The 20573-nt window shown below is 36.8% G+C and overlaps 1 protein-coding gene across 1 annotated transcript in view; it reads left to right on the top strand.

Annotated features, from left to right (window-relative positions):
• LOC125238421 (alpha-2Db adrenergic receptor-like) overlaps window positions 1-20573 on the top strand; it is a 767059-nt gene that overhangs the window by 217978 nt on the left and 528508 nt on the right. The gene's annotated exons all lie outside the window — the stretch shown is intronic.

The following is a 20573-nucleotide window of genomic DNA, read 5'->3' as shown; positions in this document are numbered from 1 at the left end:
ATGAAAAAAAATCCTTTGATTTTGTAAAGGTTAACAATGTTCATAACTATTCCAAATTTCAAGTTGATAGCATAAGTAGTTCTCGAGATATTTAGAAATGTGACAGACGGACAGAGTCGCACCATAAGGGTTCCTTTTTGTACCTTTTTGGTATCGAACCCTAAGAATGATTGAAAATGTTAGTCTAAACTTTGACAATTACTTATACAGGTTGTATTTTGATAGCGTTTCAGTAAAGTAGAAGACCATTTTAAATTTATGAAAAATGGCGTTTACCTACATATTTTTGGAAAAACATACAGGATGCGAGAAAAAGGTAATTTTTCACAAACTTTTTTTTTGACGCCAGTCGATCCCATTTCTATCAAGGATCAAAAGCTTGTATGAGACCAAAATAAGATTTCTAGCTAGAAAATCCACAAATCTAGAAAAACGATCCCCATACAATTTGTATGAAAAAATATTTTTTTTATTTTCATATAAAATTTAATGCCCAACGATTCCATTCTTATTCAGTAGGTATCAATAGTTTCCTAGATATCAACTTATGATAATATAATTAAAAGCCGTAAATAAAAAAAACATAATTATATTCACTATGGAAAGAGTATTTTATGCAACAGGCGTTTAAAGGAGGTCAAAAAAGACGAGTGGCGTGGGTAACAATTTGAGGCGAAGCCGAAAATTGTTATTAAGACGCCACGACCACGAGTATTTTTTGACTCAATTAAACACTGTTGCATACAATACTTTTTCTACGACCATGCACTTACTTTTTAATAGTTTTCTTGAACAACTTTCGTGAAATTAACACTGTTTCCTGTATTTTGACGCGTCGGCCTCCCCTCTGTTCCTGCCTCACCCTGTCGCTCACACTCCCCCCCGCCGCCGCCGCCGCCAGCCCCCGGCGCCCCTCGCACCCACGCTATATCCCTTAAAAGCTACCTAACAACCTAACAATACTTTAAGAGCTATATCGTATGCGTGGGTGCGCGGGGCGCCGGGCGGGGGCGGGTATCTTTTATGTAGGGTTTTAACGATCTATGAACGTCACTGTAAATGACGAATAACAACACGGGAGTACAAAAAAGGATTTTTTCTACTCCAGCACTTAAATCTGTCAATTAGATTATTGTCAGCGGTATCCAAATTAAGTTCATTTGAGTAACGATGAGAAAGTCTATTTGTCTATAGGTTCATATGATGACTGCTAGCAGTAATCATATGAATATAGGAGTTCTGTTATTTTTTTTTTAAAGCACAACTTCCATTTATCAGGTATATTTTCATTTGCAGCAATAAGTAACTTTTAATAAATAATATAATATTTAGGTTCATAATTTAAATCAAGATGAAAAAATAAACTGAAATGCGTTTATAATATGAGATATTGCAAAACAAAGGTAAAAATCATAAGTTTATCCAATAATTTTACATTCGATATTTAAATATTCTTGAACGCAACCATATTTTTCGTAATTGAAAACCGGCTTATTTTCTATTTCTCTTGTCTATGGTATGTTTGACATTTGTAAACTTTTGACGAAACTATTTGAACTACATATTTCGGTGTTGTGTAGTTTGTTTTAATTCGACGTTATTGTGCAAAAACTTAAGTGATTATGAGTGATTCTGGTGAACAATGTACTTCCGAAGAAATCAAGGCTATGGCGCTCAAAGTGGCTATAAAAGTCTCGTACCTTACTTAGGCCACTCGGCAAGCCTCGTGACCTAACCGCGGTACTCAACTTCATAACGTTACCGTTATATAATATACTATTTTGCGTTGCGTCGCCGTAAAAATTCAACAAATACACGGTGCCGTATTATGAATCTGTTTCCGTTCTGTTAAAATTAACCTTGTTTTCGTTTATATTTGATTTCCATGTATTTTCACTAGGCCGATGAGTAGATTCAAATAATGAAATAAAAATAATTTTTAAGAAAAAAAAACCGTCGCCTTTCGGGTTCTGGTGAAAGCTACTTGCGAATGTTGGATTTTTATTTTATTTTATTTTTATTTTATTTATTTGGCTCACAAAACAAGTTACAGACATTAATAGAAAAATACATTACAATTTTACTAAAGTACTGAGCTGGCCTATAACTCTAAACATGTGTGCACAGATAGTATTTAATTTAAGTAAACAATATGCGCTAGGGAGGTGAGATGTCTTCTTTTATACTAGGTACTTACATCAATTATGGAAAAGCAAATGACTAAACTTATACATATTACATACAGAGGTAACTTAAAACTAAACTAAACTAAGTAGAAAGTAGAAATTATCATAGACATAAACATGTTCGTAATTGCCATTACTGACTAGACATATGAACGCAGCTTATGGATTATGTGTAAAAGATTTTCATGATTTGATTTTTAAAGGAGGGTAAGCTACATCCGAATATGTCGATAGTCGGATATTCAATAACCGTTTCGTTGTATGAACGACACATTCTGGTAACGGGATTATAGAATGAGGTATTGTTTTTATAAATTTGAAGTTGGAATAGTTTGGGTGAGGGATTTCGAGATTTGTAACGAGTGATGAAGTTGAGAAGAGAAAGAAGGGAAGGACAGTCAATTTGGGAGTGTATAATTTTATAAAGAGTAAAAAGCTCGCTGCATTTCCTGCGACTTGTAAGTGAAGGAATTTTAAAATGCTGGAGCCGGCTAGCGTACGATCTAAGGCTGCGACCAAGCTGGAGTCTGTAACTTAAGATGTTGAGAAACTGCTTTTGCACTTTTTCTATTCTGTTCATGTGAGTATTATAGTAAGGCGCCCATATTACAGACCCATACTCTAACGTACTCCTGACCAAGGTACAGTATAGATATTTTAGAACATATACGTTTTTAATTTCCTTGGTGCAACGAAATATGAATCCATTCAATTTTATTCCTTTTGCGATTATGTATTCGTAGTGAGATTGGAATGTTAATTTATCGTCTAAGTAGATACCAAGGTCACGAATAGTAGATGTACGATTTAGTGTAAAATTATTTAGGGAGTAGTTAAAATATAATTTTTGTTTACAAGTCGAAAAAGAAATTACATAACATTTTTCTGAATTAAGGAACATACGGTTAGAGCTGCACCATTCTGCCACTGTATTTAGATTTCTCTGGAGAACCGCGCAGTCCTCGTCGTTTTGGACTGTTGAGTAAATCTTAAGATCATCCGCGTACAGTAGGCATGGACACGATAGACGCTCAACAAGATCGTTGATAAAAACGACGAAGAGGAGGGGACCCAGGTGCGAACCTTGAGGTACGCCCGATGTGGCTTTTACTGGCGCAGAGAGATAGCCCTTAACGTTTACTAGTTGGCTTCTGTTATATATAGAAATGTGTAAGTATTTTTTAAAACTGCTTTTAATGCTTTAATTATTAGATGGCAACACAAATGAATATACGTATAACGTTAAGGTTTGAGGAGTTTCCTCAATTCCTCATGAATCCGATTATATTATAAGAAATCGAAGCTTGACAAACTTTGACTTCAAAACTCAATATGCTTAACAAACATAACTAAATAAATGTCACTGTTCTGAACTTAAATACATGCTTTTCTTACAAAAATACCAAAGTCACTATGAGTGTGGCGTTCAGGTTTGAGGAGTTTGGTTCTGACTATCATCAGCAGTTCCACTGTACCAAATGTAACTGTTCTAGACGTAAGTGCATGCTGTTCTTATAAAAATGGCAAAGTCACTATAAGCGTGCCGTTCAGATTTGAGGAGTTCGGTTCTGACCATCATCAGAAATTCCACTGCACCAAATGTCACTGTTCTGGACGAAAGTGCATGCTGTTCGTATAAAAATACTAAAGTCACTATAAGCGTGCCGTTCAGATTTGAAGAGTTCCGTTCTGGCCATCATCAGCAGTTCCACTGCACCAAATGTCACTGTTCCGTACCTAAATGCATGCTGTTCCTTTAAAAACACAAAAATCACCATATGTATGCCTTTCAGATTTGAGGAGTTCCCTCGATTTCTCCAGAATTCCATCATCAGAACTGGGTTCTGAGAAAAATGGGACCAATCTGTATGCATATACATTCAATCAAAAAAAAATTTTCAAAATCGGTCCAGTAACGACGGAGATATCGAGGAACAAACATAAAAAAAAAAAAAAAAAACATACAGACGACTTGATAACCGTCCTTTTTGAGATATGAGGCGACGGTTAAAAATATAGGTATACACCGTGTTTTTTGTTTTCCGTTGAATTCGACACGTCGTCAGGTTCATTATCAGGAACCAGCCTGTATATAGGCACAGAAGTAATATCCAGAATATGGGGCGTTGTTATACGACACGGAGCGCAAGTACTGCCGATGTTGGTTAGGTACTAATTTATTTTTGGTGGTAAACAGTTTCTTGCTCACCAAGTTCAGGTGAACTTTTCAAGCATGGCGATTATTCCTCCAGGAAGACTTTGTAGTTACTGCGATGTTTCTATCAAATTTGGTATAACTTCAGTGTGTGCAAACAATGTTTTAGAACATGATTTTTTCCTTTTTCATTGAAAAAAGAAGTGGTGTCAGACGTAAAAACCACGAAGAGCAGTCGGTCTTCCAAGATCCACAGTGTTAGCTATTTTATAACTTATACTCTGGCAGGTTATTCTCATTTGAAATATTAAGAAAATATACTAGATGAGATTTGAAATTTCCCAATATAATTAGCTCCATAGATCCCATGCTTAAATGCCAAATTGGGACCGTTCTTAACACATATTTTAGTGAGCAAGCATAGACTCAGGCCTGTTTACCGGTATGGTTTGGCGGCTTAGGCACTCGTAAAGTGTCGTTCTGCCGACATTCCTGCCTCCATTTACATCCTGAAATAACGTCCTGAAAGCCTCCACGGCTACAAACTGCGAGATAAACTCAACAAAGCGCATGGGACACTCTAGCATCCGTTACCACCCTGAACTCGCTCGAGGCCTCTTCATGCGGCAAAGACCTTTCGAGGCTCTAAGCTAGGTTCAAACCCGAATCTGGCCACTGACTTTATGTCTATCCTTCACCCGTACTTCAGACTCCAGCAGTTTTTATTTAAATACCAAGACATCTGCATCGGAAGATCTGATGATACGCTTGAGTCCCTGTTCCATATCTTTTGCGCGAGGTACAATGAGGCTATCAGCTTCTTCCGGTTACGTCCCTATGGTTTACCCTGAAATAGCAGAGCAAATGTTCTATAATAACATCAACAGGCTACAGTTTCTGGAAAAAGCCTTGTTGGTTGTCATACTGAACAGTGTCTTCCTGGAGGAATAATGGCCAAGCTTGAAAAGTTGATCCGCAAACTCAACATTTACCGGTGAACTTGGTGCGCAAGGAACTGTTTCCAACCAAAATTAATAACCAGCATCCCACCAACATCGTGAGCACTACAAAAATATACGCCCCTTGTCGTATAACAAGCAAACCATCTCGAAACATAGACTAAGTAGACGAGAAAAGAAATTAAATATTTTATACATAGATATTTCTGTAGCCCCCTACAGAAACCGTTGTCTATCACATATCTCTTATCTCTTATATCTAATATCTCTTTAAAAGAAAAATTCATGCATTTAAGGGTTAAGCGCTCGGTTGCGATTTCACTATTTTTCACATGAAAGCCCTCTTAACACCACTGATATCAAATTGTATCGCTTTTTTAACCGACTTCAAAAAAAGGAGGAGGTTGTCAATTCGACTAAATGTTTTTTTTTCTTTTTGTATGTTACTCGATATCTCCGAGAATCATGGACCGATTTTCAAAATTTTTTTTTCAATCGGTCAGGTATAACCCCGAGACGGTCCCATTGGCACCAAGTCGGGGTCTAATGATGGGATCTTGGAGAAATCGAGGGAACTCTTCAAATGTTATAGGCACATGTAATGTTCTTAGTGTATTTTTCAAAGGTACACCAGTATTTACGCCTGATGGTAATAATTTTATGTGGCTGAGCTGATGATGGAAGGTCAACTCCTCAATGGTTAGGAGTTAAAGGATAATTCTTTCACTACTGTACATATATTCGGACTGATATATATAATATCAATAGGAACCACTAAAAATCAACAAATAAATAAACTTTTTAACAAAAAATAAAACCGCCTTCAAGAATAAGCGCGTTACAAAATACGGAGAAACTAAAAAGCAAAAAATAATAAAGCTTTGAATTCAGATTTCTTACCGGATTGCAATAATCTAAACATCCAAATTATAAAAAAATCAATTATTTTTGGAGTAGGGGACAGCCTGCGTATGGTTGGGTGGGGCAAACAGAAAATAGCAAGGCGACGAACAGGTCTGGTGATTTTAAAATGGCAGATTTCTTACCAACTATAAGGTTCTAATGGATGGAAGCCTCCACCACCAATGTTTTTTTTTTAATTGGCTAGATTTTAGGAAAAAGACTGATCTATAAAGTACTAAAAAAAACAGCACCGAAAGTCATCAGATCTCTGAGAATCGCTCACCCACACTGTTAACGAAATGTTTTTTTATGATAATTACTAATTTTTTTTTAATACTACGTCGGTGGCAAACAAGCATACGGCCCGCCTGATGTAAAGCGGTCACCGTAACCTATGGACGCCTGCAACTCAAACAGTGTCACATGCGCGTTGCCACCCCATTAGAAACGTGTACACTCCCTCGTTGAGCTCTGGCAGCCTTACTCACCGGCAGTAACACAACACTATGAGTAGGGTCTAGTGCTAATTTGCTGCGGTCTTCTGTAAGGCGGAGGTACTTCCCCAGTTGGGCTCTGCTCTAGATTCGAGCGAGACGATATCCGCTGTGCTGTGCCCTACCACACAAAGCAGAATATCATTCGCTATGCCCTACCTCAAAAATAAATAATTACTACAGCAACATAATTAATACTTAATAATAATTTAGAAATTAAGAATGTCCTATTAATAGGACATTCTTAATTTCTAACACAGGTCATACAGAAAGACTCCCAATACATAAAAAATATAAACCCTGTTTTTATTGAATTCCGTTAACTTTAAGGGAATATTCATTAGCCTTTTAACTCAAATTATTAAAAATCGAATTATTATTAAAAATAATAATTTAATTACTGAACACGTGTGCGGCATCCCTTACCACTTCTTATAGTTATTTTTTATACAAGGGGGCAAAGTCGTATTTTAACGCCGAGTGTGGAATTGAAAAACGAGCAAGTGAAAGGATTCTATAGTTGAACCACGAGCGAAGCGAGTGGTTCGAGAATGGAATCCTGAACTTGCGAGTTTTTTTAACACACGAGAAGTAAAATACATTTGCACCCGAGTGTAACACAAAACTTTTCCCCTCACTATAGCGAGGAAACTACAACGCAAAAAATGCGTTTATCACTGGTTCCAGTAGTTCCACAGGTGGTAAATCATCTTTATTTAATTACTAGATTCACCTACTTTTATCAATTTTAAAGCAGTTAATTTGACTTTATTCAAGGTCAAATTACTTTACCCACTAGTGGATAAATGCGTTTTTACCCGCTGGTATTAAAGGACAAATGCGCCGTCAAACACTAGACAATGACTTTATTGTTTTGATGAAGGTCCTCCCACACTAATTAATCCATTTATTATGTACTAGCTTTTGCCCGCAGCTTCGCTCGCGTTAAATTCGAAAATTGCGGAATGCTCCATACAAACTCCACTCCCTATTTTAGGGATGTGGGGAGTTAGAAAAGGACAAAACGTAGCCTATGTCACTCTCTATCCCTTCAACTATCTCCACTTAGAAAATCACGCCAATTCGTCGCTCTGTTTTGCCGTGAAAGACAGACAAACAAACAGACACACACACTTTACCATTTATAATATTAGTATGGATGGACGAAAAGAAAACTATTTTTTCGAATTTAACAAAAAGCGATATACAGGGTGGTTCCTGATAATGAACCTAACGACGTGTCGAATTCAACGGAAAACAAAACAACACGGTGTATGTATACCTATATTTTTTTTTATTTCATTATTTGAAATTACTCATCGACCCAGGGTGGTTCCTGATAACGAACCTAACAAAACAGCACGGTGTATGTATACCTATATTTTTTTTATTTCATTATTTGAAATTACTCATCGACCTAGTGAAAATACATGGAAATCAAATATAAACGAAAATAAGGTTAATTTGAACAGAACGGAAACCGAGTCATAATACGGCACCGTGTATTTGTTGAATTTTTGCGGCAACGCAACGCAAAAAATCTGCGGCGCGGCACCGCAACGCAAGGACCCGCGGCGCGGCGACGCACCGCAAGTTTTTGCGGTGCGTCGCCGCGCCGCGAGATTTTTGCGGTGCCGCAACGCAACGCAGGTTCTTGCGTTGCGGTGCCGCGCCGCAGATTTTTTGCGTTGCGTTAGTACTATTAGAGATGGGTAACTACCCAGGTAAATACCCGACGGTGGGTATTTACCGGGTAAATACCCGATATTTACCTACCCGCGGGTAAATACGCGGGTATTTTCATTTTTCTTCCAAATTTGACGTTTTTAAATGGTGTTTGGGCTAAAATAGATTAATTTAAGTCAGTCTTTGTAATTGTACACATAATGTTTATTCAAATTGGGAACGAATAGGTTGCTATGAGATAAAATGTGATTTTAGTGTATCACTCCAACTATAAAAATCGTGTAATATCATTCTCTGACATACGGAAATAATTTCAAATGCTTTTAATATAAATTATAAGTTTGATAAATTAAAACTGTAAATAAAAATATGTGAATAAAAATATTTAAAAAAAATCTTTTTCAAGCTCATAACTCATACATAGTATGTTTTATGACAAAAATGCATATAAACTTTTTTGTAGGAAATTGTGTCTACTTTAGTTCGTACATACAATACTTTTCTATATTAATGATAGTTTCCATGAAATATGAAAAAAATAGATTTTACCCCCCCTAACCCCACCATAACCCCCTCCAACCAGTACTAGGAACTTTATCTTTATCGTATAAATACGACTAATTAATACAATCTAAAAAGCACACATAAAACATATTTTTTTAATTATTTTAAAAATATACATTAAAACTTCTGTAAACTTAATTGTCTATTTGACTGAACAGTTTTGTTTTAAATTGTGTATAAAAATTACAACCACTAACTTAGTATTTATCTCCATTTTAACACAAATCAGCATGTCCAACATGAAATGAATCTACCCGTCAATTTGGGTAGATACGGGTAAATACCGGGTAGATAGGTATTTACCGGGTAAATACCCAATAAAATTGTGTATGGGTGGGTAGATTGGGTATTTACCCACGACCCATCTCTAAAGAGTTTTCTTTTTCCTCCAAAACATAACTGGTGGTAGCTATGTTTAAACCTAATCATCTTTGTGTTGTTTCAGGTAAACCATATGCTGATGCATCAAAGCTGTTTTTTTTTAAACTGGTAATTACATCAGGTATAAATTTACAATTTTCGCGAAAAATCATGCTCATCGTCACCATTGTTCGTATTTTCCACAGGCGGTAACTGTGAGGTAACCGAGATGGAGTGGGCGGCACTTTCAGCGGGGAGCGGGAGTGGCCTATACGATAGCACTCTTTATTATACTGTTCCATAGTACAGATGTAATGCAAAAGGAATCCTTATTCTAGATTACGAAAACGAACGTGTCATGCTGTTTCAGTCAATGTCAATACAAGAAGTACCGACACTGTCAGAACTAGCATGACAAAACAAACAATACAAAAACATTTTGCACTACATCTGTGTGGTTGTTCGATCGTATCGTTTATAAGTTCATCATGCAGTGCACAGTGATCAGAAACAGGTTTATAACCGAGTAACCTGGTTACATTTTCCCATCAGCCCTCGTTCGTTGATCATTTACTTTTTAGATGAAACACACGGTGTAATTTTAATTATTCAGTAAGATCAATACGGGTTAAGTATGCCATTAAGGGAAGTGTGTCAGGCCTTCACATTTGATGCTTTTACCAAAGAGGATTGAGTATTATAGAGTAACTGTTAAGTAAAATGTGTAATCACAGTGCATAGACTGCCATCTCTCGACACAAGCTTAAAAATGTTGAACCACAGTTTTGACAATTTGGCCTATATTCTTAGCTTGATATGTGTTAAAATGTCAAATATTTTTATTAGCGCCATTTAGCCGAGCGTTCCCCAAAGGTGTAACGCCATCTTGGCCACCGTTTTGAGGTATGTTTTTTTCTTAGACTTTATCCGTCAATACGGAGTTACATATGTCTTTGTTTTTAGGTACTCATTATGATTTGTTTAAGCTGATTACAGGCCAAATGTGAAGGCTAGACATACTTCTACTTATGATACACTCACCCTTAATATTGACCATATTCATTTGTAATTCAACATATTTTTGATTGAAAAACGTAATTTTTGACAGTACACTGACAATTTGTTGTCGCTTATACATTTTAATTGGACATACAATACAATATCCTCTAATTTTGAAATTGATATTTACCATCTCGGATTTAGACACGTTATAATTATATATCATAGATCTTTTTCTACACTTGATTATCATGTACAGGTTTTTGTAGATTAGGTTGTAAACAACATTAAAAAAATACACCAATAATTAGGACCTACTCTAAACTTAACTAGAAAAAATGTGTTCATTATACACAAAGCATACACACAAAGCATTTATTCATGATAAACAAACATAAAAAAATACAAACAAATGGTTATAAAAATACAGTATAAATAATGTTTACCACGAAATGGTCCCGCCTCAGCATATTGCTAACCATAAGGTCAGCGCTGGTCTTCCGCTAATTATAAAATACTAGCTTTTGCCCACGGCTTCGCTCGCGTTAGGAAGAGACGAAAAGTAGCCTATGTCACTCTCCATCCCTTCAACTATCTTCACTTAAAAAATCGCCTCAATTCGTCGCTCCATTTTGCCGTGAAAGACGGACATACAGACGCACACACTTTCCCATTTATAATATTAGTATGGATAATATTATGTGGAATCTAAAAGATGTAATCTTCTGCCGTCAGTTAGTTCGTTAGCTCCATTAACTCGATGATATGCAGCTTGGATGTTCATTGATTATTTTAAAATGCTTCTGATTTCACGTTGGTTTTACAATCATAGCATGATGACGTCATAAATGTAATAAATCAGGTCACTTACGTGTTTTTAAATCGTGTTGGAGGGAATGGGAGGTTGGAGGGAAATCAATAAATATGTGTTTCCCTTCACTAGCTCGGAAACACGTGTTGTGTCCTTTAGTACCAGCGGGTAAAAACCCATTTTATCCTCTAGTAAGTATAGTATTTTGACCTTGAATAAAGTCAAATTAACTGCTTTAAAATTGATAAAAGTAGGTGAATCTAGTAATAAAGATGATTTACCACCTGTGGAACTACTGGAAGCAGTGATAAACGCATTTTTTGCGTTGTAGTTTCCTCGTTATAGTGAGGGGTAAAGTTTTGTGTTACACTTGGGTGCAAATGTATTTTACTTCTCGTGTGTTAAAAAACTCGCAAGTTCAGGATTCTATTCTCGAACCACTCGCTTCGCTCGTGGTTCAACTATAGAATCCTTTCACTTGCTCGTTTTTCAATTCCACACTCGGCGTTAAAATACAACTTTGCCCCCTTGTATAACAAATAACTATTATTTCCATACCTACACCAGAGTCATCCGTGTCAATATATCAGAGTCAGTATCTAGTGATGAATTGATATTGTGCCTGAGCTGTAAGTTCACATTTTTGACACATTTGTTTTGAGGTATGTTGCGGTGTGGCTAAGAAGTATCGTTTGCAAAATCTAGCGATTATTTACGAATTGGTTGAATCGATTAGGCCCTATGTACAAGGAGGCGCTTAAACAAATATACGATTTCTATCAACTTACTGAAATGTCATTTGAATCGAAATGACAGACTCTGCCGCAGCACTATTTTAAAAATAAAAATGAATGATAAATGATATAATAAGTGATAAGTTAACATCGTAAAATACTCACTAACGAAGATCCGCAAAATTTTAACATTTGTGTTAGATTATGTTTAAAGTTTTTAAAATATTATTACAGGATTTTATTTAACATTTCATTAGGCCACGCCAGTTTACGTTTTGTGAGCATCCGTCTGTGTCAAAAATGTGAACTTACGGACTACTCCGGGACAATAGTACTTAAAATGTTATTTATCTTTATTGTCTTAAAAAATAGTTCCTAAATAAACTACAGCACATAATACCTATTCATATTTTTCAATATTAAGTAATCAAAATTCGTGGATTTATATAACTTAACTTAAGTTACTTTACTTCATGCATCACTTTTCACCCAGAATGACGATACATCACAAGAATAGTCTTTAAAAAGAACTATAACCTAACCACAAAATTAAAATTTTGAAAAAACCCCCGACCGCGACCTAGTGGACCGATTTTCATGAAATATGGCTAAGAACACTCCCGACTAACACAGCTTTCAAATAAAAAAAACTAAATCGAAATCGGTTCATCCGTTCGGGAGCTACGATGCCACAGACAGACACACACACAGACAAACAGACAGACAGACAGACAGACAGACAGACAGACAGACACGTCAAACTTATAACACCCCTTCGTTTTTACGTCGGGGGTTAAAAATGGCCATCGATAATTTAGAACACTATTGTAATTCAACGCATAAACGCTCGACTAAAAGCCATCCGTCTCGCATATCGTTATGCCACTTTTTACTCACGAACAAATCGCTAAATTCTTATCAAAACTATTGAAAAATACACTTTAACTTTGTTCACTAAAGTCTATTTTAAAATGCAAGTTCGGGAGAAAGTAAGCTGAAAATGGCGGAATCGCATTATTTGAATTTGGAATCAATTGTCAGTGAATCAATTATTTTGTCTATGCCAACTGGCCGAATGCATTTTCGGTTTGAAATTCGAATTCAGAAGCTTTTGTAAGCTGCCAGTTGGTAACGATTTACGATTAATACAATATCAGGATTTTAAACTATGTGTCAAATACAAATTTGCTTTTGGGTGTTGAATGATAAATTTTTCGAGATTTATGTTAAATTCAATGTGTTCATTTGAATTAGTGAATCTTGACGTCGTAGTCATTATATGAAACGCTACATTATTTCTATGAATTTCATTTGTTTTTTATGCAATCTTTAGCAAACGAGCACACATAAAAGGCGACCTTATTTTAAGTGATCTCTGCCGCCCATAGACACCAGAAGGGTTAGGTGGGTACGCTCGGTTTTAAAAATTTGGTCGTTTAACAATAAATAGTTAGGTACATTTCTTTATCTTTAATTTCAAAATATTGATGAGAAATTAAATAATAATTGTCGATACACCGTATCATATGTTTTTCTATCTACAGTAAGAGAAGTGAATAGTATTTATTCAACAACGGTGTGGTTTCTTTATGACATTATGGGTACCTACTCAAATATACAACACCCATGATTCAGTTAATATTTGCTCATATAAAATAAAATTCAAAATCTAGAACAAACGAACAAAACTGCCACAACTGCGGCCATATTTTTGAAGTAGCACGAAAAGCACGGCCATATTGAATTTTCACTGTCAGACATTTGGAAAGTCATTTCTCAATCGTCGCGTTTGGTTAGGGGCGCGAGCTCGGAGTGACGTTTCATGCATTCTTGGCCGCTGAGAGGGGCAGATTCAGAGTTTTTAGCGACGGTTTTTATTTATATTTTGTTTTATTCTCTTGAACTAGGTAAGTAAATTTGTTTTTTTATCATGCAGTAAACGTCTGCGATCGATTTTACATATTTTTAAAAACAGCAGCCGTTCTTGCAGCGCAGTTGGAAGCGCTATGCCAAAGCCAAAGGTCGCAGGTTCGAGTCCTGCCGGAGGTGTGAATTTTTCCATTTTTCCTTTAATTTAAGTAAGTAAATTTAAATATACTTTATTCTGAGTGTGAGGTGACCGTTTCTTTCTTTTGATAAATTTTGAAAATTGACAAAAAGTGTCCCATATACGATTTTTTCTCATTTTCCATACATTTTGCATGGGATAATAAAATATGAAAGTATCAAACTGTATGGGAATTCTGGGACAATTTATATCTCCTATTGAGATAGAAAGTGCTAGTGATTCTGAATACAAATTGACTTAAAATTCCCTAAAAATGTCATAATTTTATAATAAATAAATAATAAGACAGTGGTGTTTTTCGTTTGCGTAATTAGTTTATTTTGTTCATAATTATGTTTCGTCTATCGAATATTTGCGTTACTTAAACAAAAATGAGTATGGATAATATCATATCTTATCATCGGAATGTGCCCCCAACGTCAAAGGAAGTCGCTGACAGTTTGCGGTTTGAAGACATTGAAATGTTATTACTAGAAGGTATATATAATGTAAGGAATATATAATGCACTTTTAATAGGTATAGAAGCGCTGGCCTACCGGTAAGACTAAGAACGTGCGACTTTTAATCCGGAGGTCACGGGTTCGATCCTCGGCTCGTACGCCAGCCATTGCTCGTTGGCCAGCCTTTTGCACCAAGAAAATTTAAAATAAAAAATGCGACAGACATGGTAAAAAACCGGCCAAGAGCGTGTCGGGTCACGCTCAGTGTAGGGTTCCGTAGTTTTCCTTATTTTTCTCAAAAACTACTAAACCTATCAAGTTCAAAACAATTTTCCTAGAAAGTCTTTATAAAGTTCTACTTTTGCACTTTGTTGGCGTGATTGATATACATATTGGTACCAAATTTCAGCTTTCTAGTGCTAACGGTTACTGAGATTATCCGCGGACGGACGGACGGACGGACGGACGGACGGACGGACGGACGGACGGACGGACGGACGGACGGACGGACGGACGGACGGACGGACAGACGGACAGACGGACAGACAGACAGACAGACAGACAGACAGACATGGCGAAACTATAAGGGTTCCTAGTTGACTACGGAACCCTAAAAAAGTGTTAGAGAGTGGATGATAGCACGATGAAGGAATAATTAAAAGCATTACACTAATGCAATATAATTCCATCACGTTTTCGCGTTTTTGCATAGAAATTTTAAAAGGGAATGGACGGTTTACTACTTTTTGTCATAAATAGATTCAACTGAAGAGCAGTAATGGTTTTACTACAGTCGTATTAAAAACAACGACAGGTTGGCTATAATGCCATTTCGAATTGAACGGAATAAACGTAAACAAACTGCTGTGACTGTCAAAGTAACACGTGCAATTGAAGGGGTTCTCAATTTAAGGGCCTACAGAAAAACAAATAACTTTTAACCACATATATTAACGATTACTCTATTACACACTGAAACGCTGATGCTGATACGCAATAATGTGTCATCCCACATGCATTTTGCAATAAGAATGTCAACTCAAAAATTTGACGATTAAAGTTGACATTTTATTGCAAAATTCATGTGGAATAACACATTGTTGCGTATCATCATCCATTATTATTTTCTAATGATCCTATGTAAGTTCAAATCGGTTCAAAAATTTCAAAGTTCTGTCATATCAGATACTGACGAAACCAATAATCAAATTGATAACTACCATGTTATCCAATACTAAAATATCTATAAGTGCGAGGTATATACCTAGATGTTTTTGGCATGAACTAAGTGACATTAGTGACTTTCTTTCGATGTGTCATTCATCGATAACATTATAATATCGTCACTACTTTTAAAAAATCTCGTATCTCACGCTGTTCCTCAAAGTTAAAAACGCAGTCTATATGCATTCCATACATACTTACTACAATCTTCTTTTCATTGACACACGAAGATACAAGATTTTGTAAAGTAGTGACGATATGTTGTTATTTATTATAATTATGTCATTAATTATTGCCATAGCACTGAATTTTGAGTAGTTTCATGTCCTCTGCCTACCCAGTTTAGGGAATAAAGGCTTGAATTTATGTGTGTATAATATTAATGTCTTATAAAAATGTCACATGTTTCGAAATAAATGAACAATAATAATAAAACGAACCATATTTTAATAGTTTACATAATTTCTTACATTATTATTCAACATTATAAAGATTTGTTTGTCTTTCCCATCACGGAACAATGGTGTTCCGGACCTTTGGGAGGCGTGCGCGGGGCCGAAGCCAACGCGTAGAGGCCCTTTCGACACTTTAATGAAATGTAAGGGGTACACCGAGCGTATGTTGCCCTTGCCCGTATCATGGGACACACGCAGAGGCAACACCCGCCAGGGTGTAAGGACTATTTGAGAGTTAATGGAATCTAAAATGAACTGGTCTATTTTGATGAAAGTGATGGACTAAATACTGGGCTATGGATAAAAAACCGGACGCCTGCCTAATAAAACGGTATCCAATTTTATTTCCGGCAGACGGTGACTCGTCCCCACAAGATGGGCCCCCACAAAAAGCGACATCCAAGATGGCTCAAGGGCAACACCGGTGTGAGAACTCAAGGGTGTCGAGAGGTGTACACCGCTTTCTGCCCAGTGGCTGTTAAGCCACTGTACCAACTCGCGTCTTATGCAAATTTTCACTTCCACCCCTGGGGCATGTATAGCCCTAACGACTCCACTCTGGACGGCCAGCCAAGGCAAGCCAGAGGTAGAGGGTACTGTCCCACCCACCCGCCTTACGGGTAACAGAACTCCCCAGGAGCACTCGGGTACGTGGGGTCGCTGTTCCCCAACAGCTCGCCACAAGCTGCCCTGCGTTGACTGATTGCACTGGTAAAACCAATGGGCGATGGGGTCGTCACATCCCTACGCCAAAAGATATATTATATAAAGATTATTATTAGGGATAGTTAGTAATCGTATGTAAGGCTAGTTATCGATAAAAGGATTGTCGATATTTCTATTTTGTAAAACACTTACAGATGTAGTGTGAAAAGATTTGCCTTCGTATTGTTACGGAAACGTACGAACGTGTCATGTTATTTCAGTCAGTCTCAGTACAAGATGTACTGACATTGACTGAACTAGCATGACAAATACGAACGTTTCCGGGAATTTTTTTTAGTACAAAACTTGGTAAATTTGTTTCTATGGTAAAATCCAATACTAGTATCTAATTTCTTTAAATTATCAATTTTTAAGTGTTTGATCTGTAGATATAATACGAGTACATCAAATCTATGTTGTTGCTTTGCTTTACTTCGATGCTCATGTTTTGTTTCTTCATTCTTTTCCCCACACTAATTGTTAATATACTTAGTAATAGTAATGATTAAAATTATGTACCCTTTGAGCAATTCTGCTTTATTCCATTAGTGGAAACTGTTTTGGCTCATGTGTTAGTCATGTAACCTATATTATGTAAAATTGTAAGCTGTTTGTTTCCCAATAAAGATAAAAAAATATATATATATATATAAAAAAAAAATACGAAGGAAACCATTTTCGCACTACATCTGTACAATTTGACGTTCGTGACAGAATAGTTATGTACATCCAGAAACGTAACATATAAGTGAAATGCTCCAGAAAAGCTTTTTCAGCGCCCTACGTCGGAGCTTTGCAGCTTTTCATATTATAGCAAATCGGGGAGGGTTCCAGTTTCACTGAGTCGAACTTTGGAGAAATCCATTGTAACTATTTGTTGAAAATATAATAATGTTTTTTATTTCTTATTATCGATTTTTTTTTTCACACTTTACATACCTAATCTTCTTTGGGTAAGTAATAAAAGAGACGCGATTCTCGCAATGATAGCGCAATCGAGTATAGTTCGTAGCCGTGCGCAGAACAAGAAATAAATAAAATAAATAAATATTATAGGACATTCTTACACAGATTGACTGAGGCCCACGGTAAGCTCAAGAAGACTTGTGTTGTGGGTACTCAGACAACGATAAATACAATATATAAATACTTATATAAATAGAAAACATCCATGACTCAGGAACAAATATCTGTGCTCATCACACAAATAAATGCCCTTACCGGGATTCGAACCCGGGACCGCGGCGTAGCAGGCAGTGTCACTACCGACTGCGCCAGACCGGTCGTCAAGAGAAATCACTCGCTCTCTCTTTTATTTACACGAGAGCCACTATCTTTTGTTCGTTTCTGTCACCGATAGCTCATTGCTTACTCGCGTTTTTGAAAGCTTAATTAGTCGGGAGTGTTCTTAGCCATGTTTCATGAAAATCGGTCCAGTATGTCGGGGTTTTTTCAAAATTTTAATTTTGTGGTTAGGTTAAAATAAAATAAATAAAAATAAAATAAATATTATAGGACATTCTTACACAGATTGACTGAGGCCCACGGTAAGCTCAAGAAGGCTTGTGTTGTGGGTACTCAGACAACGATATACATAATATACGAATACTTATTTACATAGAAAACATCCATGACTCAGGAACAAATATCTGTGCTCATCACACAAATAAATGCCCTTACCGGGATTCGAACCCGGGACCGCGGCGTAGCAGGCAGGGTCACTACCGACTGCGCCAGACCGGTCGTCAGAGAATAAAAAGTTTTAAAATATTTTTTTTGGCCATCCTTTACTTCTTATTACGCTAATATAGAACTGAATCCTTACGTATAAACTTACTTTTCGCTGTCTATTGTTCGACTCAAGTAAGCTGTCAATATCCGAGCGCTCACCGCGAGTTGCTTAATAGCGCTTTTGAGCGAATCCTGGCTGCGGCGGCTTATTGAATCGGATGAATTTATATTGCTGTTCAATTTTAAATTCGTGTGGTCCCGGTATAAGGTACTCCAGTTGGTAATTTACCTTTACCAAATATCCAGTAGGTACCAAGTGTTGAAGTTGTTTATTTTATTTTTTTATTATAAATGGGCTGACTCTTGGCCACAGACTAGCCAAAGGCAAAGACGTGGCCTACGATGGAGTGAGCTCGCCCTGATGCCTGTTCACCCTTTATTTGAAGGTTGCCGGGTTATATGAGCTCGGAAATATAGCCGCCGGCAAGGAATTCCACTCCTTGGCAGTGCGCCTAAGAAGAAGCAAAGCGCTTCGTACGAATTCGCGGAATATCTACCAAGTAAGGATAGAAACCGGCCGTGCGTCTAAGAGTCCGAAGTTATGGATGATGGTGGATGGTAGAATGGGGACGGTGGGGGTGGGTGGTATCTTTGCAGTTTTCAAAATTTCATATATTTAAAAAAATGTTCTCACCTGATGAAGGGATGAAAAATAACATGATTTCTTTCAATGTATTAGTTACTATGAATTTTTGACAGTTTCCGTGTCTAGGGAAACCTTTTTTCGCCTACCAACTGCTATGCAGAAGATGTAAAACATGATTTGTTTAATGTGTTTTCTGTCATAAATAAATAAATAAATAAATTATCATTGCTCGCACCTATCGAGAAAGTAAAATGAGACCCCAAGCGGTTACTAATAATAACAAAAAATGTCATTCGGAAGTTTTTTTTTTATTATTATTAATGGGTTTACTCTTGGCCACAAGCAAAGACGTGGCCTACGATGGAGTGAGCTCGCCCAGAAGATGCCTGTTCACCCTAGAAAATGAATCGCAAAATTGCTGGTAAAAAGCAGAAGTTTAAAAGCTTGGCGACGTTTTAATATTAATATGTATTTTAAAGTGTTGTAAATTGTGCATCCGATGAGATATACTTTCAGGAAGGAATTTTACAAATCATTCTTATGTAAAAGTTGTTATATAGCCTTTAGACCTCGAAAATTACCATATAGATAAAAAGAGTGTTTCAGAATTTCCATTCAATATGGTTTCTTTCCTCTTTTGTCTCTTCATACAAACTATATGGAAAGTGGTTACACAATAGGAAATAGTATGAGATACTTTTTTACTTATTGAGGATTAAAAAAGCCCCCAACATAGTGGACCGATTTTCAGACAGACAGACAAACACGTGAATAAGTTACTTATAACAACCCCTCGTTTTTGCGTCTTGTGTAAAAAGTTACTTTTTAATTTTTTTCACAAGTCACGCAAAATCCTCGAATTTACGACATCCTCTACAGTCGTTTATAGTTGCTATTATATATTAGGGCACCCGTAAAACCCGTCAGATTTATAGAGAAACTTACAAAATGGTCCACACCGATACCAATCAAAATAACTTCGGTAGTGCCAACGACCTGTAGCTTATAGACATGCAGTCACAATGACCCCATTTTGTAACGAGGCCCATTCACAACTAAAATTGTACCCATGAGTTCGTCCACTGGAAGACTGTGGAATACGTTCGCCGGAAGACTAATCTCTGTCAAACAAGTCTGTCAGTAAATAAGAACAAAGAAAACTATATGCATCCTTTTCTTTATGGTGCTAGAGAAAAGGATACCTATAGTTTTCTTTGTTTTTATTCACTGACAGACTTGTTTGACAGAGTATAGCTTCACGATGAAGGTGCAGCAGCTGCAGTTGCGCCGCTACGTGCACTTCAGCTCGTTTGCGGTGCGGGTGCAGCGACCTCTGCAGGACACCATCGCATGATTCGCAAGCGCAGACTTCTGGCCGAAGGATGTAGTCTTTCGACGGCTCCGGGGCAACCTGCCGAATTCTACGTCGGGACAGACGCAACGAAGTCTCGA

This window comes from Leguminivora glycinivorella, chromosome 23, assembly GCF_023078275.1.
Source record: "Leguminivora glycinivorella isolate SPB_JAAS2020 chromosome 23, LegGlyc_1.1, whole genome shotgun sequence".
NCBI lineage: Eukaryota > Metazoa > Arthropoda > Insecta > Lepidoptera > Tortricidae > Leguminivora > Leguminivora glycinivorella.
The sequence above is the reverse complement of the archived record's forward strand: the minus strand, read 5'-3'. Positions and strand labels throughout refer to the sequence as shown.